Source organism: Plectropomus leopardus, chromosome 21 (genome assembly GCF_026936395.1).
Source record: "Plectropomus leopardus strain MGB_pleo_1.0 chromosome 21, ASM2693639v1, whole genome shotgun sequence".
NCBI lineage: Eukaryota > Metazoa > Chordata > Actinopteri > Perciformes > Serranidae > Plectropomus > Plectropomus leopardus.
In genome coordinates, this window is record NC_142196.1 from 7,519,887 (window position 1) to 7,541,755 (window position 21,869).

A 21,869-nucleotide genomic window follows, 5' to 3' on the forward strand; every position below is an offset into this window, starting at 1 on the left:
TCCTAGAAACAAGATGAAGTCTTGAAATCTGTGAAATGTCCTAAAATCCTAAAAAAGCCCTGAAATCCTAGAAACATGTTTGTGTCTGCTGGGGCTGGGACTTGTGTCACAGTGTGTCTCACAACCTGTACTTTGCTAAACTCCAAATAATTGATTATTTTTCACGTGTTTTGGCTTTGTTGTTGTCTTTTCGTTGTATTCTTAACTTAACTCATCTTAACTCTGAACTCATCCCAATCTGCATTGTACATGACCCTTTTCTAAGCTTTATGTAGATTGCCTCACGATGAATATTGCTGATGAGTGTCATAATTCACAAACCTCTACTTAAAACTGCATCACTAAAACAACCCTTTGAAGCTTTTCAGGATGAGTTATGAGGAAGTGGTCTCATTACAGAGAGGCCTAAAACCCTTTGCCTGAATTTGACTTCTAAATTTCCCAAAAGCTGAGATTCGGTGAGCCAAACACTGATCCTTGATGGTGCACAAGATCTGCTGTGGTCTTAGATTTGGCCTAATCATACATGCTCAAAATCACTTATGACAAATTTAAACATGCAGTGAACCCAGATATCAGTATTCAGTTTAGATTTTGTCTCAGTGTCTCCATCCAGTGGCAGAAAGGACAAATTACATGCGCAAAGACATAAAGGCAAAGTACACTTTTGTCTGAAATAAAATGTACTTTTACCCTACTGAAGATATATATATTCCAACACAATATGAGTGTGTGTAGGCAGATGTTTACGCCCATCATATATTGCTCATTAACAAGTGAGTCATCCCCATCATACCAGTTTCAAACAGGTTTCAGTTCAGGTCTGCTTTGTAATAGTTACGCTAATGCTTTGCAAAGCATTCACCTTACATTCACTTGGATGACACGCCTAACACTGTTTCAGTAACTTTCAGGGTGTATGAAATTTATGCGCACATGAAGGCTGAAACTCTGAATGGGGAAATTCAGTAGACGTTGGGTACATCGCAAATTGAAAAACTAGTAATTGGAAGTCATTTTTTCATTGAAACAGTTCTGTCTGCCTGCCTTTACCTGATGAGCTGAGATCAGTCTGTCCAGCATGTATTCAATAGACAGAGGATCAATCACAGTGAAATATGTCTGGCTTTATCATTCATTTGAATATCGAGAGGAGGGTTTACTCTTGCATCGATACACAAGAAGAAAATCTTTGTTGCACTGCTGCTACATGAAGAACTTTTAAAGCCCCTGATTCTGTGAAGGTTCTTTCTCCAGTAAACAAAACTAAACGAGACTAAGCCGACAAACCTCTAGAGAACCTTTAAACATCTGTATTGTTCTTTAGAGGTTTTCTATTGGTTCTTTGGTTTAGTTTAGGTTTTTTAGTGGGAAAAGATTAAAAACGCTACATTAAAATAGCATGCAAACAGTGTATTTCCTGAGGATTATGCATTAAAGCAGTGGCTTTCTTTTTTGCCCATGTATATTGAAATACTCCAGGTTTAAAAAGTTTCTCAGTTCGCATTCTGAATCTTATGGTTACATGCACACCAGTATATCGCTGTTCTTCTGAATATGAGAGTATTTTAAGTTTGATGTGGGTCATATACACAGCATACTCTGTTTAGATATTCTGCATCGGGCCATTTCCCGAATTTAGCTTTTTCAGATTAAGACATGTAGGATATGCCAGTATTATTCAGGTTTTAGGAGCATTATTTGTACATATACACAGCCAGGTGGGAATATTCATCTCAAAGAAGTTTTTACTGCAGTTTGCGACACATGTCCTCTTGCCTGTTTATGTTCTGCACTGTGCGTTGTCATGAATGTGTTGTACTCAAACAACTTGCCAACAGTTTGCAAAGCTGCGGGATAGATACATGAAAAAGAAAATCCCATATTTCTGGTCGCAAGGAGAAACACACCCTCTTTGAAACTTAATAAAAGACTCGGATATCAACAGGATTTTGGATGCGCGCAAATATCACAGCACCAACCTTTTCAAGGAGGTGGAAAAATCCTTTTTTGATGCAAAGAAGCAAAATAACAAGCGGCTTCAGCTGCTCTACTTCTAAGCATTTTGATGTGATAAACGATGTCATGTTAGGGCACGTTAGTCGGCGTATGCACGGCAGCATGTAGTGGAATATTCATTTTCATTAGACATTTAAACAGCTTAGTAGGAATATTGTCTTTCTCAGATTAAGGGCAAAGAATTGACTGTTTTGTGCATGTAAATGTACTTACTATTTCTTAAAGATCCTGTGTGTAGGATTTAGTGGCATACATTGGCAAAATTGTGTATAATATTGATAATTATTAGTGTATAATCACTGGAAAATGTGAACTGTTGTGTTTTTGGGAGCTTAGTATGAGCCTTTTATATCTACATACAGGGCGTGTCCTCTTTCAAGAAGTCTGCCATGTTTCTACAGTAGCTCAGAAAGGACAAACCAAACACTGGCTCTAGATAGGGCCTTTGGTGTCTTCAGATATTCGCACCGGACCAGTTATTTCTCCTATATGTCTGGCACGCGGCAGGAGTTTCAATTGGTTGCAATCTTCAGCCTCACCACTAGATGCAACTAAATCCCACACACTGAACCTTTAAAAAATAAATGTTCATCCTTTTAGTAAAAGTGTCATTTAGAAGCATATTGACTTACCCATGGTGTTATCTGACATCACTCAAGGGCCCCCAGGCGCAAAAATTTAATATAGTGCTATATGGTACTGCTAATTGTTTCTATAAAGCACTGTTTTCATAAAGGCGCTGTATAGCATCTTTAAAAGATTGGTGCTTTGTAGCACCAAACTGGGTTCCCCTACGAATACAAGCCAAAGAATCGCAGTTGGTCACTGTTCAGCAGCATTTTTTCACTGGTATTATCGTGAGGTTGACATACCAAACCATACTGCATAGACTGAAATTTTGGATATGCAAGCATATAGATTGTATAGCTGAGTCATTGCTGTAAATCAGTCACAGATGCACATCAGAGTCTTTCAGCTCTGCAATGAAAGTGATCTTGAATATCAGGATGGCTGCATAACATGTGCACAATCATGGTGCATCAAGCAAATGAAGGTAATTATGCATCCGAGATGTCATTTCCACGCGGTCAAGTCATTGCATAATAACCAAATATAATTTCTTTGTGTCAAAAATAACATTTGTGAATTGTCACAGTAAAAAGCTGCAAATGAATAGTGTAAGAGATTGCTACAGTTCTCCATTAACCTAAAACGCAACTTCACTCTGCCCGTGCTTTCTTTTTTATCTCTCACTTATGGGAGAGGGAATTGCTTCCTTTACATTAGCGAGCCTCCCTCCCCGCCGGCGTTTACAGCAATCATATGGTTTCACTCCACGGGGTTGCTGAGAGGATGGCTTCGCTGGAAACTGCAGAAATGACGGTGCCAGCTGGAAGCTCGAGTAGAGCCTCTTCATTTCGCTTTTGATCCGCGCTCGTCAGTTTCTGCCCTCAGCTTTTTGCTTCACATGACATGAAAGCTCTGTATCTGTTGAATTATGTCACCTGCTACATGCAGCATGTCATCTGAGAACAGTGTCAAACTTAGTGGCATACAGAGGAAATTTTAATCTAAAGGAATGTCACGTTATTATTTATATTTTTGCAGCGACAACATATTGCGTGCAAGCTTACATGATTATAGCCCACTGTGGGTTTCCATTACAGCATTAAGTGACAGGTAGAAATTCCAGCCTCCAATTAAACTCTCCACTTTGAAAAGTGTGAGAAACAGCAGTATTATCTCCCATGTACAGAGATGTAAACAGCCCAGAGAGAGCGCTCTACTGGCTGGCGAGTTGCCATCAGCGTTGTTTTCACACGCCACCTGTACAGTAAATAGACCTGTGTATTTACAGAGCCGGCTCACACGGGAAAGCGAGCCTTTGTCTCTGCCTGTTACACTCTGTTAGCTCCATCCTGGAAGCCTGCACTGGAAATGATGCTGGATGTGAGGAGAATGGTTGAATAAGCTGAAGTGAAGGGAAATGAATGTGTTCATGTCTGTGGGTCTGAGATTTAATGGTGCGTTGAGAGACTTTCGGGAGCAAAGGGTGCAAATGTGACATCTGAGTTGAAATGTTGTGGTAGCCTGCAGGTAGATCTCCCCGGGCAGGAGGCTCTATGAAAGGCTGCTTTTCTTTTAAAAAAAAAGTCTGTGCACTTGCATGGAAGTCTTGAGTTTGAATTATTACATCTATATGTAGCTGTCTTTAGTGGAAAGTCTTTTTTTTGTCTCCACCGTTGTTGCTAAGCAGCCATTGCTGAGGTGTTTGTGCTTGGCACTTTTCAAAGTGTAAATCCTTTGGGTATCTGGTGATGAAATTTGAGTAGGATGCACTCTGATTTGAAGCTGTTTCTTATTCTTACTACAAAGAAAAATGCAGCACTTCTCTTATGTTATTTCATATTCAACAAAGGAGCTACCACTGGGTACTAATAACAGCATATGGAAAGTTTCCATTAACTGCAGATATTGAATTATTATGTCGATGTATGTGCTGGTGATGGTGTGAAATGCACATGGAACATAATTTGGGAGAAAAAAACAAACAAAAAAAACCCCCCTCACATTCTATGGTGTAAAATAATAATAATGAGTTATGAATTCACAAGCCTCAACCAGTATTAGATACAAACTAACACCTTTAAACTGGTGGTAATAGTCAGTGTTTCCTGCTGATATTCATCTTTAAAGGTCCAGTGTGTAGGATTTAGAGGGATGTTTTGGAAGAAATAGACTATAATATTTATAACTATGTTTTTATTTGTTTATAATCACCTTAAACCTTTTGTTACCTTAGAATGAGCTGTTTATATCCACATAAAGAACAGCAAAGGGTTATGAGACAGTGGACCCCTGGGACACAGTGTAAGACACAGGTGTGTCTTTTTGGGGTAATTTAGTGTGTTTATGGCCATTTTGTGTCTTTTTATCGTTGTTTTTATGTGTCTTTGAGCTAATGTAGTGTCTCTTTGGTCATTTTGTGGTTGTTTTACATCTTTCAGGGGAAACATTTCTGTCTCTAAGCGAATTTAGTGTCTTTTTTGGTCATTGTTTAGTCAAAATGCATCTTTTTGAGCTTGTCATTGCTTATGTCTCTTTGAGGTAATTTTGTGTGTAATTGGTTACTTTTTTGTTTGTGGCTGTCTTGTGTCTTTAGTCATAATGCATCTTGTTGGCCCTTTTAATCTCCTTGTAGTCATTTTGTGTCTCTTTGAGGCACCTCAGCGTCTTTTTAGCCATTTGTGTCTCTGTAGTTGTTTTATGCCCCTTGAGATCATTGTGATTCTCTTCTTTTTTTTAAGGTAATTCTGTGTCTCTCTGGTGTAATTAAGTTCATTTTGGGCTATTTTGTGTCTCTTTGTGGTTGTTTTAAATCTCTTCCCGGCCAGTGCCTTGTTAATTTAAGTAACATTTTAAGTTATTGTTGAATTCATTGCTTCACCAGGAAAAGAATTCCAAATATGGCCAAGAAACCCTTAAATCACTTCACCCATTCAGTGGTGGGGAGGATTAAACTAAGAATGACAATCCATTTTATAGTTGCCGAGACATTTCAGACTCACGGTGTGTTCAAATGTAACCAGTGAGCTTGTGTTGACGACATGGGAAGATATCTACACAAAATCGTGAATATGGAGCTCTCAGAAAATTTCGACTTACAGTTGTGAATACCACAACAGGGGGGCATTTATACGGACTATTCCTGTGAACACTGTAAACATGACCCTATATGAAAACAGCAAATGTCAGCCTCATGATGGCGCAAGAGGAAAAGTCATGGCATTTAAAAAGTCAGCAGATGTCTCCATCCTTGCATGGCTACATATTGCAGTCTTGTACAAATTTCTTTCCAAAACAGAGAAGCAGAGGAGACCATTCAATACACTGTATCAAAGCTGAACAATGCTAATCAGCTCAAATACAGCAGAATCCGAAATACCAACATATCATCTCATTCTAATTTAATATCAGGCATTAGTGAAGCATATGAAGCTGATTGCAACCGTTCCCTCCCAGCAGAGGTCACTCATGACACCACCTCAAATCCCTGCGGCTGTCTTTCCCCTCAAGGAAAACCTCATCTTTTGTCAAATTACATTTCCTGCTTGCAATTGTACACCAAAAACCTTGTCTCTTATTGCTTTGCTGAGTTGCTGGCTGTGTCCCAGGAGAAATCAAGTCCCAATTTGAGCAGGTTTGTGCAGTGTAGACTCACACTGATTGTTTGTTTATTGGCTGGAGGTTGTCATTCAGATTGGTCCATTTTGTTGGGATAAGTTTTAGCAGATGTGGTGTCCTAAAGGGATGGAGCTCAATTTTTATTCATCCCAGGAGAAGGACTGCTGCGTCATGGCCAAATAGCATGAAGCAAGTTAATGTCAAGCAGTTTTTTTTAAAAGTGTTAGGGCTCATCAAATGAAAAATTAAAGCATGTAAAATCTGTATGAATAAGAAACTGTTGTGTTTTATGGAAGAATATTGCCTGTGTGCAATAAATTATATTTTTCCATTATTAGTGATAGGACAGAACAAAAAAGCTGCTTAAGGTTACTTTCTGCATTTTTTTGTAACAGCAGCATAACATTCTATTTTTTACCCATTTCTTGTTACTGTTCCCTGTTATTATTGATTACAAAGAAATTTACTCTCAGTTCAGTAAAATTAATTTCTAAGCCCCTCTTGAACGCAAAATCCTAACCTCTTATTCCCAATTTCTTTCCTACAGGGTCTCAGTGGTGACAAATGCTGTGATGCTGTGATCACCCACAACTCAAATAAATATAATTTTTCGATCTATATCTATTTTTGCCCATGGTCTCACTGTTACCACAGGAGAAGAAGTCTTTCGCCAAAGTGTGGCCTGCTCAGTTTTTGTGGTATTCCCATAAAAGTTGGTCCAATCCTGAACTAATTAATTACAAAATAATGCTTACAGGCAATTGAAATTGACGAAGGTGTGAAATTAGGGTCTATTTTGCATATATTTGAATGTACTTTATGTCTGTGCTTGATATTGCAATTGCAATATACTGCACCATAATTATATGTATTTTTATGTGGCAGCCTTTATCTCCAAATTTGCCCTAGGGATGAATAAAGTAATCTTAAATCTTGATTTCTTACAGTGTTATCAGGTTGGAAAAGAGGCAGTTGATGAGCATAAAGGTCAGGAAAGGGACTTTACACAGGAAAAAATAGTGCAGTCCGTGAATTTTAAGTTGCCAAAACTATTGCCATATGACATCAGAATATTCCTTGAATATTCCTTAAAAATACTTTGTAAACAATTCTATGTATGTTTTAGGAAACAGACTTTTCACACTTTAAAACTCAACATGCAGCTGCAAATCACAGACTTTGAAAAGATGAAATTACACACTAATGTAACCTGTGCATGTCAGGTGATCCTTGCACACGCACACATCTGTAAAAAAAATTGTAAAAAACCCTAAATATTTAAAATATTTAGACATTTATATGCACAGGAGGCCCCTAAAAAGCTGATTTTATTAAATAAATAAATGTAAAAAATAAATAACACTGACACCTTTAACCCTAACCCTGACCATCACAATTGGGTTGTATTTAATTACATTTGTTGGTATTTGTGGATTGGAAAACACATTTGTGAACATCATATATAACTCACAAATCATCATGCATGTCTCTAAATATTGTTTTGCATTTGTGGAAAATTCAATACACATTTGGTAAGAATTTATCTCCATAGTTCTTGCCCTACACGACACACATATTTCTTCATGAAAATACCCAGTAAGTCCTTAAATTATACTCTGTATGTAGTAAATAATTCAATTTGTAGGCTGAAAATCTAAAACACGATCAAAAAACAGAATTATACTGCTAATAAAGTACAATAATTGCACCTAATATAAAACACTGCAAGCATTTCCGTAATCTCCCGCTCACACTGTGTTTGCGTTTCTCATATTCTTCATTTATGCCGTTTATAGTATTTACATTAAAGTGGGATCATGTAAAGTACACACTGGACGGACATTATGAGGTAATGGTGTGTAAAAGGTGGAGAGCCGTGAACAATATCCTCCATGAACAGAATATGATTGTGCTTGTCGTGCATGTCTGCTGACGTACTGCATCATTTAGGCTGATACATGAGGCTCATTAAAATATTGTACTTGGAGATGCCTGATGGCGGACTCTGTTTTACAGCTGATTTTAAATGCAGGGAACGTGCTGTGCGTGTGTATTTAACCATCCTGGTTATTAAAATAAGCGTTACTTAAGCTTTATTTCTTTGTATCTTTAACAGATGGATTAAATTGACAGTATTGTTAAAAACAGGCACAAAAAGGAGCTTAATAGAGGTCGCTTTTGGTGTCAGGAATGTATATTTTCAGCAAAGTGAAGGAAAAAAAAGATGAGACAGAGTAACAAAGAGAATATAAAGAGATGGTTTATAATGTCAGGTAACAGCATGAAGGTTGTGAACTGATTTCTTTTTCTCTCTGATTGCCACATGGGAACAAATGAGTGAGCTGCCAATCTGCTGAACTGATTTCGGGGGGCCTCAGGTTGCTGATTAATGAAATGTGGGAGGACAAAAAGACGGCTGTGAGCGGTGCCACAGCCTACCCACAATCCCTCGCTGCTTTTTCTGATTGGGCTAATCACCCCATTGTCCCTTAGCACTTTGAGTCCGGGATTTTAACGGCAAGAAAAGTAGACTGACGGAAGAAATCGCACAAAAAACTGCATTTCCTTTTTTTTTTTTTTTTAATACATACATACATACATATATGTGTGTGTGTGTGTGTGTGTGTGTGTGTGTGTGTGTGTATCACCCCCACCACCACCATCTCCCCTTTCTCGCATATCAAATCTTGCACCATTACCTCCAGTTTTCCATAACGCCTCATGTGTCATCCATCTAGCTCACTTTAATGGCAGCCTCATAATTATTTAGATGATTATGTGTTGCAAGCCATTTAGCATGCTCAATGACACATGTTTAATTTATTTGCTGCTGCAGCTTCTCATGGAGGAACAGAGGCAAGAATTGGGCGACGATGGCGTTGCCGCTGCCGTGGTGCTGGTAGTGAAGCAAATCCGTGCCAAAATTGTTTGATAAATTGCAGCTGTTGATATAATATGCTATGCCACATCAAAGAGCTAATGTGATACAAATAAGGTGTGCTTTGTGTAGCATTGCAAGGCAACGTTTGCTCGGGCTAATGGCGTGTGTCTTGGTTGACCAGTGAACCCACATAACACACTGCACCATTGAGCAAGCTATTAGGACATGATAATGGGCAAAGCTGCCGGATGCTGAATCCAGCCTCGTTTTCTTCAAGGTTTTCACAACTCGAGCTAAAGGAAAAGCAGAAAATTCAATGAAGAATTTCAGATTAGGTCTTTATTTGAAGGAAATCAGAAATATTTTCATTTCACAGGCAAGAAAATGCATTTAAGGGTAGTCATGGTTGTCCATAGAGCTCAAATTTATTAGAAAATGTATATTTGCTTGCAGCAAAACATTTTAATTTGGGGAATAAATGAAGGGAAGTATGAAAAAAGGCGTATAGGCTTGAGTTCATCTTACACATATACTTATGTATTGCTGCAATAATGTCATGTAACCACTAGAGAGTAGTATAACCTCATTGAAAGGTAACAGATGGGTCTGGTTGTTCCTCATTAGTGTTTTTTGGTCAAAATATACAAAACCGTGTTTTTGACAGGCGTGATGGCTTTTGCATATATAATCTGTTTATTCTGCATATTTTATTTTAAGCCAATTCAGTCTTTCTGTTGTCATATGAATGAGAATGAAAAAGAATAAAATTACACTCTTACTTTGTTTTTTTCTATTTGATACAAAATATTTGCATGAAAATTAATTTAAAGCTCCACTGAAAAAAAAAAATCAAATGACTTTAGTTTAACCCTTTGTAACCTGAGCAAATTTATATTTTTCAAAACATGGGAAGAGGGGGACAGAAAAATTAACAAGAATGGCCCACCAAAAATGAGAAAAAATTGTAAAAGAGTAACATGACCTGATAATAACAAAAATAAAATAAAATAAACTGGAAAATTACCTCAGGAAAGTGTTAAAATAAATATACTTTTTTCTATAATATAATTTTATATATAAAATAAGAGAATTATAAATATATTTTCTTGGACGTCTTTCCCTTGTTTTGGATAATATATATCATCCCTCCTAGTTAATTTTCAGGAAGATATCCTTGTCAACCTTTTGCAGTTTGCAAGACAATTCCTACCAAGCTCCAGATCATGGTTTTTCCCATGTTTTTGAAGAAAATCAAACCAATTTCCTCAGGTTTCAGAGGTTTAAATACTAGTATAAAAGGCCTCTGAATGCAGCACAATAAAACTGATCCAGGGGTTAAACGGTTGAAAATGTTGACACCAGAAAGCTGTTTCTACAACGGTTAAAGTTTCTCTGTTTCCAGCTTGAATGTCAGTTTAAGACGTCTGACCCGAGGTTTGTGACATCACAAGTTTAGAAGCCAATCGTGGTTCAGTACACAACTTTCACAAGTATGATGTGGAAACTCTTAACCTCCAGTCCAAAAATACTGAGAAAAGACTTTTTAAGTGAAGAAGGAGACATCTTGTGTCCAACAGTTAAACTTTGGAAATGTGCAATATTTGTTTATGTATAGATTCTGGTGTAGATATACTTTACTTTCTTTTTTTCTCTGATTTTTCACTGTTTATTGACAGGACAGTTGTGTGGAGAGGAAATGAGGGATAAAGAGGGCGGTGGACGAGCAGCAAAGGGACAAAGATCGGAATTAAATCCAGGCTGCTACCAGGTGAGCTAGAGATTGCCCCTAATTTAAATGATTTTTAACCAGGTATTTCAACTTTTTGTGTAGGACAAAAAAAAATCACATCAGACAGAATTATTTGTCAAAGCGGGGTATTTCCCTATGTGTTAAAGTCTTTCTCGAGGGGGTCTTTACGTGCAAGAAGTTGCCTCTGAGGACTCTGCAGGGCGGTCAGTACAGATTTGTGCTCGCACGGTGCTGAACAGCACAGCTTGCAGACACGACGTCGGGCGCAGTGTGCTGCAGCTGGGTCTTGACGTGCGCTGAAGTCTGTCACTGCGCTCGCGGACCGCTCTGTCATCTCCAGCATCTGCCGTGACTTCTTGTTGGAGAAGCTTCTGGAACAATCACAGTTCTCTGCTTGTCAGCACCTGGTGTTCCTGTCGGCTTCCCTACAACATGTCATTCTCTCTCTCACACACACACATTTACACACACATCTAACAACTTATATTCCAGACAGTTTTAACAGTTTCTCACAGCTTTTTACTGACATTATTCAGAACTACAGTCATGCTTCAGTGCTCTTACTGTAATGTCAGAGTGCTGTTTGTATTAATTTAACAAAATGCAATTCAACTCTCATAATATTTAAAACCACAAATATAACTATCTGCTGTGGGGTTCAACACTGGCCCTAAAAATGCTAGGAGCATTTATCAATACTACAGTGTGGTTTTTGTTTATGTGGTTGATTATTTGAAATGTGCATATAGAAGCTAAGCTTCTTGTAGTTTTTTTTGTGCTGATGCTGCATGAGAATAAGGAAAACACACAGTCATGCAAAACAGACGACATTGTGGTATTTAGCTTTTTATTGCTTCGTAATAGTGGGCAATTTACATTTTTGCAAATTTCACAAAATATCAAAGGAAACTAAACAATACGATAGTTTTAATGCTGCGGCATTACAATTACATTTTTACTCAGCAGCTGTGTGTAAAGGGTTTAATGTACAGTAGATGATTCCAACTGTGGAATCAGCTGTGGTTCATCTTATGTGCTCAGCACAAAAGTAATGATTTCTACAGCGCTGCATGATGTTTGACTGTACCATATGTTATTTGTAATATAAGTAGGCCCTACGTTGTTTTGATTAGGTTTGTCCATTAAACATTTTTATTCCCAGTATAAAGTGTTTGTTAAATGGTGCACAGTCTTAGATTTGGTGGCACAGTTGTAGCACCAGCTAATTTAAAATGAAGTGGAGTCAAGGGTTTAGAAAATGTATTTTTTCTGTGTTGGTTAACCGAAACTTGCAATCAGTGGGCCTTCTCCACAGCACACATTTTGACTCAGCAGGTGATGCATAGCTGGAACTAATACTGTTAAATGTCAAACGATGCACAGCAGGGGCAGAAAAATCATGGCGTCACACAAGTGCTGGCTTATAATTAGATGCTTCTTAAGGACATGTTGGCTTCAGCTGCTAGCTAACATGATATGTTGAATTCCTGTAAGAAGGGGCGACTAGTAACAACAATGCTAACCTAGAGTAGCCTACACATAGTTAACATAGTTAAGGTAGTGAGAAATGGTTACGTCCCAAACCGTCAGCATCACTGCTCAAAACACAGAACCTAAAAAAACAAATATATATATATATATATATATATATATATATATATATATGTCCAGAAAAGTATATTCATAATTCTTTTAATTATATATTTAAAATTATCTTACAGAAAAAAAGACATTTTACTAGCAATTTATTAAGGTAATTTTCTTTCTTTGTACTGTGCTTTTATTTTATTTGTTTTTTTGTGCTTATTATCAGGTAATTTGCTTGTAACTTTTTGCTAATTTCTTGCTATTTTTTTTTTTTTTTTTGGTTCGATTTCTTTTGAAAATACAGGAAAAGGGCAATGAGCAACCTGGCAAGAAATGTCTAGAAAATGGCAAAAAAAAGAGTAAAAAGTAATAAGAAAATAATTCCAAATTTTAAAAATTGCTGTGGTGGGATAATGAGATATAATAAAAAAAGAAAAAGGAAATCTGTTTAGAAAGCTCTAGTTATTACTGTTATAATTTTATATTTGAAATTATGTTCGGGTCTTTTTTTGGTCTTTCTTTGTTTTTGTTTTGTTTTTACTTTTCTTTTCTTTTTGCTTATTTTCAGGAAATTTTCTTGCCAGTTCTTACAAATTTCTTGCTATTTTTTGGGCCATATCTTGTTTAGCTGCTTATCATCCTCCTATGATTTTGAAAGAAATCAAGTCAATTTGCTCAAGTAGCAAATGGGTGCAATTTAGTTTTTTAACCATTGACTGTTTTACATTGTACAGGGGGACAATGGCATTGGCTCACTTCACGTCCACAGCGCTGACATAGAAGAAAAGACGATGAATAAGAAAAGCCAAGATCTGAGGTAAGAGGCGAGGAGATTTACTCAGATTCCCACACAGCGATCCATTCTGTGCAGCGCTGCTTCAGGCTCAGGCTTCCCTTCAAAGTGAATTTACACTGTTAAGCAAACATGTTCCCCTCCTCTTTGCCGTTTCGGCCAAGTTTGATTCATCACCTCGGAGACATATCAAAACACCTTAAATAGAAAAACAGAAGCAAAGAAGGAAAAGTTTATATAGTTTCCCTCAACTTTTAGCTTCTCTGAATAACAGTTTCTAGACTCTCTCTAGATATTTTTAACCTCTTCACAATTCACGTCGCTTTTTTTGTTTTTCACCCAGTATCTAAAATGGGGTACCGTGGAGTCGCGTTTCTTCCTCATCACTGTTAATTAATGATGAAATGATGATTGAAAGTTCCCTCACCTGTCTGCTTATGGAGATGTATTTAGTTTGCTGATTGAAGTCTCTCAATCAGCAGCCAGGTTTGCAATCAACACCTGATTATAACATGCAAACATACAGTAGTCCTCCTGCCCCCTCCCCCATCCTAAAATCATCTCTCCATCTATTTCAATTAATCAGTTAATGGCATTAAGGTCAGTAGACGTGCTGCCTGTCATATCCCGTCTTTGTTAAGACTCTGTTTTTCTCCACCAACCCGGTGTCGCTCCATCAACCAACACATTAAACCGAGTTTGAGACTGACAATCTTTGGCTCGATGTTTTTGCCGTGATTGATTGGCCAGCTGGAGAGCAGGGAGGCTGCTAAGGTCTCACATAAACTGACACCACAGCCAAGACCGTGTCCCAATTTTTTCCCCTCACATTTGACACAGATCTGATGTTTCCTTCTCACCACGAACAACAAAATCGCTGCACACCGCGAGGCGTTCTCAACTCCTGAATCGCATGAACAAAAATCTGATTCTGGGACATGCAAATGAGCAACATCAAATTTGTGTTTAATCACAAAGAAAGAACGACAGACAGGAAAGTCGACTGGTGCTTGAAAAAGGCCCATAAATTCAGTCAAAAGTTCAGAGCACAAACCACGATTGAAAAGTCCTCAAAGAGCTCGAGAAGCGTAGGTACAAAAACAAATGTGACACCTTTTGTCAATGCATGTGTGTCGATTTTGACATCTGTTCATATTTGTCACAAAGAATGTTTTATATCTTATAATAGATATGAGTCATCCAAAAGACACCAGTTATGAGCAGGAGTTGTGGTTTGAGCGTGAAAGGCTGCGCACAGTGTGAAAACAGCCTTAATTACATCCCATTGAATGCAGCGTGAGGAAATAGTTTGACATTTTGGGACGTATGCTTATTGGCTTTGTTGCTGAGGGTTAGATGAGAAGATCAATACCACTCTCAGGTCTGCACATTCAGTATGAAGCCTGAGCCAGGAGGGGATTTTTTTATAGCTTAGCATAAAGACTAAAAGATGGGAGCAGCTAGCCTGGCTCTGTCCTACAGCTAACTAATGAACACAACCACATGTCCTTTGTTTAAACTGTACATAAGATGAAATTTTAATGAGTGTTAATTAGTAAAAATGTGGAGATGCTAATGCTAATGTCCCCCTGCTTCCAGTCTTTATGCTATGCTAAGCTAATTGCCTGCTCAACCCAGATCTGTTGCCAGAGGAAACAGATCCTCCAGACCCTTTCAAATGTTATTAAAATATTATGATTATTCATCATTACTATTACTACTACTTCTACGACTACTACAACTACTACTAATAATAATATATCAGGGGCTGCCGTACTTGTTGCAGCTTATGCTACAACTTATGCTACCTTCATATTTCTTTAATCATTCTTGCTAAACCAAATTCCCCTTACAACTGTTGTCATTCATAAAAAAAGGCATTGCATTAAAAACCCAACAAGCCCAAACCCCAGTCCCCTAAATGCCCGTTGTTCTGCTGCAATAATCAAACTTGACAAGAGTGAGTGTCAATGCATGACTGACAGTAGAAGTTTAACCAGTTTGTCACAGAAAATCAGACTTAACAACATGAACCTCAGTGAAATTTACTAGAACTGTAACACGATTAGTTTTTTTAAACGATTGCAGAATTTCTGTAGTGGATGGGGATTAATCTCATGTTGTAATCATGTTTTCAGTTCCATTATTTTGCATAACAAAACAGATAAGAAGTCCATATTGACAAGGCAAAGCCATTCTTACCAGATTGCATGGGACCAGCATAAGGTGAAGGGGAGACTCATGGGTTCCCATAGAACCCATTTTCATACAGATATCTAGAGGTCAGAGGTCAAGGGACCCCTGTGAAATGACCATGCTCTTTTACCACTGCCAAAAATGGCACTAACTTTAAGCGTTATCTAGCCCCCTTCCTGAGACGCTAGCAGGAAATGGTTGGTACCACTGGATTCCTCACGTCTTGTAGTTTCATTGTAGTTGTAGTATGATCATTTCATTTAGTCATTTTAGTTGTAGTATGATACCAGTATGATGGTACTAGTTTATTTATATTTTCTGTTGTTTATGTAGAGGCATATGTAAGAATATAATGTTACAGATTGTTGAAAAAGACACATGAAAACCATCCTGGAGATGGGATCGCCTTTTCCAGCGCATATATAGCACATGGCACTATATTGTAGCTTAAACCTGGCCTGTCCTGGATTGTAACCTAAAATATTGAGCCTGAGTCCAATCAAGCCTGACACCCAAAAAAAAAAGCACTATTCAGCTCCTAATTCCTGGCACACACTAACACTAACCCCACCATGCAAGTCTCCGATGGAAAATGGACCAGCTTGGTGGATCAATGACTCTCCACATTGTATTTTCCTGCCAGAGAAGCTCTGTGGTCCGGCCAGGAGAAAGGACAAAGAGGCTGGCTGTCTATAAAGTATGTTGGATTTATTAATCAGATAAATATTAATCAAATAGATGAAGTGCAGAGTGCTCACTTTTTAACATTTTTTATTGATTTATTTAAGAAAAAAACCCATCAGAACTTAAGGCAATTAGCACACATTTTCAGCCTGAACGCAGTGTGACCTATTGGTCTTTTTGGGGCCTGCTGGGAACCAGTAGGGCTCGGATTCAAATTGAAAACTTTAACTTGAGTTCTTTAAAACACAGGTGTACCTCTGAGGTGGCAATCAGAATCACTAATACAGGCCAGTTCACATTGTTTGAGGAACCCAGAGCAGCCGCACCACTTGCACCGTCTGTATTTACGCCCCTGGTTTATACCCCTTTAGGTGTTCCCCAAATCCAACTCCCCTATTCTGGCTCAGAAATCAGGGATAGGTCATTGTAATTTTACTCCTGAAAAGGATTATAGTGAAATACTGATTACCTGACAGAGGGAAATGAGACTACGGTCACTGCTAGTGGGTTTTTTCCAAATCTGAATTGACAGGGCGGAGGAGGGTGGTTAAGTTCAATCCACTATTGCTGATGAGCAGGCTGATTTCTATTAACCTGCAGCCTGCAGATCAAACAGACTGCTCCATGCTGCTGCTGCTGCTGCTGCTGCTGCGGAGAGAGAGAGAGAGAGAGAGAGAGAGAGAGAGAGAGAGAGAGAGAGTCTGCCACCAAACTTTTATGACACAGAAAGTCTGCTTAATGGGCTGGAAGATTCTTCCCATTTAGCCCTGTGCGGAAATAAAAGGAAGCTGGTCGGTGCTCAGGAAAAATGGCTACTTCCAGTTAAGTCCCCCAGTGGATTGGAAATTAGGAAATTATAAGCAGAGTGATCAATCATAGAGGAGTATGTGCTCCGGCACGAAACGCCCCAGTATTCTCCGAGATGGGTTTGTGAGGATGTGGAGTGACGTCAAACTTCATCTGAGCAATTATCATAGGTGCATCACTGCCTGTCCCATTAGCTCAGCCACGCCTGACGGAGCATGTACCCGACTTTTCATGTGCTCATTCACAGACGGATGAAATAGAGGCTAAAATGAGCTGCCATTGTGGTATTTTTAGGCACTGACACCAGCAGGTACGCGTTGGCAGAAGCAGACAAACACAATATGTCATAAAACCAAAGTAGTCTCACTGATATCCTTCACATTTTGTACCAAATGTCCCCAAAAAGGGACATTTGTGTTGATTCCTGTCCAGCCAGACATGAAGCCTACCAGCAAAACGACAAGCAAACAAGCCCAGCATCCAGTGTTAAAAAAGAGTGGCGTTTATCTCCCAGCCTGCCCTTGTTTGACAGCTAGAGCCCCAGCACACGAGCACACAGAGCCGGCAGCGGCGGCAGTGCGAGATCAGGAAGCCCAAAAAGGGGCTGATGGGGGAAATATGTCAGCCACAGCGCTCTAGGAAGGTTTGAGGGTAGAATATTGATGCAAAGCAATCATGACAAACAAGATGCAAATTGTCATCATAAACAATCAAACTTTTCTCACAGCTGACAGTCGGAGATGTTTGATTGATAGTGAGCGTGAGTCAGACGGATTAGAGCAGAATTGTTTGAGTTTAAAGCTGCGACATGGAACTTTTTTGATTGACGCAGATCGGAGACGTGATAACGACAGCTGAGGGAAGCAAGTAAAGTGCAATGAAGCCAAACCGAAGATAAAGACCACATGAACACGGTTTCGTTTGGTGTGGTTAACATTTTCTTCTCTTTTTTTGGCTTAAAGGGGCAAGAATTTAGGCAAAAGATGTTGAGATACAGTTGTTCATCAAGGAACGTTTGCTAGCAGAGATTAGACTTGAAAATCTAAATCGGAGTTGGGCAAATGGCGATGACTTTGGTTGAGTTTGACAGGCAGAGACAGCTGTCAGGCTGTCAGTCAGGCAAACATGCTCCCAGACATACCCCCCTTTAAGTTTCCATGTCCTCTTAACTGAATAACTACTTCCAAAACCAGCAACAAGACACACATTAGAGAAAGTGAAATTAGCGACTGAGGATCAAGCAAATCATAAAAAAATGCACTGTTTTTTACCTCTGTGCTTGTGATAGCAGTGAGTTGTCCGTCTGTACATACGTTCGTCCCATTCTCATGACTGTGATAGCTCAATAAGTCTTTGTGGGATTCTCTTCAGATTTGGCACAAACGTCCACTTGGACTCAAGTATGAAGTGATTAGACCTTAGTGGTCAAAGGTCAAGGTCACCATGACCATGCATCCTTCTCATTCTCGTGAACATGACATCTCATTTTTGCACAAAGGATCACTTGGAAATCAATGATGAACATATTAGATTTTGATGGTCAAAGATCAATATCACTGTGACCTCACATGACATGTAAATTCAAGAATTTATTTGCTAATTCAACAGGGGGTCCTTTAGGGGGTCTTCAGAGTTACTGCAAAGGGGTTGCCAAATTATTGTTTGAAAATTTCACTCCAGTTTTTTTAAAACTTAAAATGTGTCTGAAAAAATAAATTTACATGATCATATTTAGCCTTTTGCAACAACTTACCTTTTTGAAAGTGGAATTTTCTCACTCACCCACAAAAAAAGCAAATACAGGAACTACCTAAAATGACAAAAAACATATTTAGAAAAATATTATTTGACATATACTTAGAATTTTTAGTTTTGCCTATGTCCGAACTGCTAACATGGAGCGGTCAGGGTTTTTGACCTATACTGCAGCCAGCCACCAGGGGGCGATCTAAATGTTTAGGCTTCTCTTTTAGGGAGCTGTTATGTTGTCCAGCTTTATTATGGCTTTAAGTCAACAGAGCGCATGTTAACAAGTTCTGAAATGGTTCTAAAAATGGAAATTAAAAAGTTTAAATTTATAAAACCAGCAAATTTTGATTAAAGAGTAGTAGATAATCTTGTACGATGCTCAGCAGTGTGGGTGTTTTTCCACTGACTTCCAAACACATTTTTCAGCTGCCACAGCTGGCAACAAAATTGGACAATTTAGACTTTTGGGGGGGTTGATTTTGAATTTGTAAAAGTGCACTGGGAGGCTGCACTGAACCAGTGATGGGAAAAACATAGGCTGTAGTAGAATAAACTCTACAAAGACTCAGATCCTGTATTACTGTGTCAGTTCAGGATTTTAGCTGTGAGACTCTTTTACATTTTTTTTACTTTATAAATATAGAGCACAAATTTAGGACAGTGCCAGAATTTTTTTGAGATCTTAGCTTCGAACCCGAATTAATTGTTTTTAGACACAGCAGATGATCCTAATAATGTACTACAATTAAAGGGTTTAGACTTACTGTTGAAGTAATAACAATACTAACATCAGATGGTCGAGTGCTGCAGGTCGCCTCCATACTGTGCTCCAAGTAGTGATGTGGGAAATAATCTACCTCTGCTGAGACTCCACGCTCTGCTTCTTCTCCACCCATGCATAACACCGCGCTAATGAGTCGCAAGGCCGGACAGAAGAGGGCCCAATTCCTCAAAGACGTTTTCACTCAGGTGGATTATTTCAGCCTTGTGGGCTCTTGGTTTTCCAGTGATTCACTCTATTCATTACTTTTCAAGTTTTTGTACTAAATAATGGTCAGTTAGTAACCAGTGTTGAGGAACTTTGGTCAAATATAACATGCCAGCCACCATCCTGTTTTTATGTTTGTGCAAAAAAAAAAAAAACCTCTGTCATGACTTGATGAATCGTAGCCTGCAAATAGTTTATGAATTAATGTTTTGATGGTTTTGGTAAGAGAAGGAGTATTAATGTTGTGAAATAAGGCCTGTGTTGAAAATAGGCCCTGTGATGAAAGATGTGGGCAGGAAAATCTTTTATATAAATTGTCTGTATGGGGTGGAGATGAGAGGTGAGGAAGACACAGAGGGAGTAATGGCCAGAGAGCTGAAAGATATCTGGGATGGCTATAGGATCAGTGTGTGTGTGTATGTGTGCTGCAGCCTGCACAGGGAGCTGCAGTGCTGTGTGCTGATCATTCATGATGGCACCTTAGAGGCCATCCTGTAAGGAAGAAAAATGAAAACTATTAAAGGCTCGCTGGGCTATGTTGGCTTTGGTGTGTCAGCAATTATTAGCCAGGGACAGCAGTCTTTAGGTCCTCAGATATAGAAGAGTGGGAGACTGTGGCAGAGGAGAGAAGGACACCATGATCCCGTTATATACTCTGATCTACGCCACAAAACTTTCTGCACTGTGTGGCAGCAGCGGTGCCGAGGGTTTTCTTTTATCAATGGGTTTTCTGAGTGGTGATGTAGCAGTGAAGTAGTAGTAATCCACAAAATCTGTTTTTCTTGGTGTATGTTTCTCTCGTCTCCTGGCTCCATCTTTGGGAGTTAAGCAGCCAAAGACGCCGTGGTGTGTCTGCGCTGAACTTGCCAGAGATCAGCTGTCAGTCAAACAGTGTGGGTGGCACTGTGACCTCTTATTCTTGGATTATCTGTTGATTGCACCAGAGTTTTTATAAATGCTTCCTTTGTCTGTCCATCTCTGGTGTTTTTACTACTCACATTAGCAGCATTTCTGTATTATTACAAAAGTCTTTCCAATTCCAAACTGCCCTTTAAGAAGACGTCACTGAATGACATGGCATTTGTGTATGATTATTTGCTGTACATTCATGCTCAAAGGAAATAAGTATAGGGAGTAACATTCTAATATTGTCTTCAGCATCGTAGTTGGTTGCTTTCTCTATGTCGGAGGGCAGGTGTAGGATTTGGCTTTGACCTCCTTGAGTCACAAGCTCTGGGGAAACAGCGTCCAGCAAGCAGTTTCCCCCTCCTACTGAATAAGCAGCATCGTTTGTCCCTCTCCTCCCCGCCCCTGTGAATGTGTCCTTAGAACGTATAAGACGTAGGTATATAAGACTGCCAATAACCTAGTACTCCTTGTCTTTAACTGTGTGGCCACAAACTCACAAACTCTCTTTTTACTTTCTTGGTGTTGTCCTACACCAGCATGCTAGTAAATCTGTTGTTACTGTGGACAACAGACCCGCCTCTGCAGCTGCGCGATAGACCTATTGCCACCGCGGGCCAAACAAAGAAACTACAAACAAGAAAAATAGCAATAGCAACGTAAATTCATGCAAAAATAATGCAAACGTAACGTAACAAAATCAACCCAAACCAAAAAGATAGCACACAAAAGAACTCAATACAAATGTCTGCTGTGTGTCATTACAATCAAGGCAAGTCAAGACAGTTTCATTTATATCACCCAATATCACAAGTCACAAATTTGCCTCAATGGGCTTTACAATGCCTCGATTCAGATAAAACACACAAAAAAGCTTAAAATGAGAAAAAAAAACTAAAGTAGAGCAACAAAGGTGGGATTCCTCTCCCAAGACAGACAGATATGCAATCAGTGTCATGTGTTAAGAAAAACCAACATAATAAAATTACAGTTAAAACAACTTTCCAAATGACAAAATCATAACGAGATTAGATGCAAACTATGCAAAACTATGTGCCCTTGGGTGTTAGCATGGCATGAAACTACTGTAAATCAAATTTGCACTGAATGAGCAGAAGTACAAACATAATGCAGTGTCCAAACTCATTCATGCATTGAAAGTTAAAAAGCCAAAAGTCACCACATTTGTTACAAGTTGCTTTTCAGAAAGATGTCTCGGTCACATGAAAGGTCTTTATGCAGTGACAGCATTGCTAAGTTGGCAAGACAAACATTGATTTATATGATAATACCACAGATGATTACTTATTAGCTTTCCATCGTC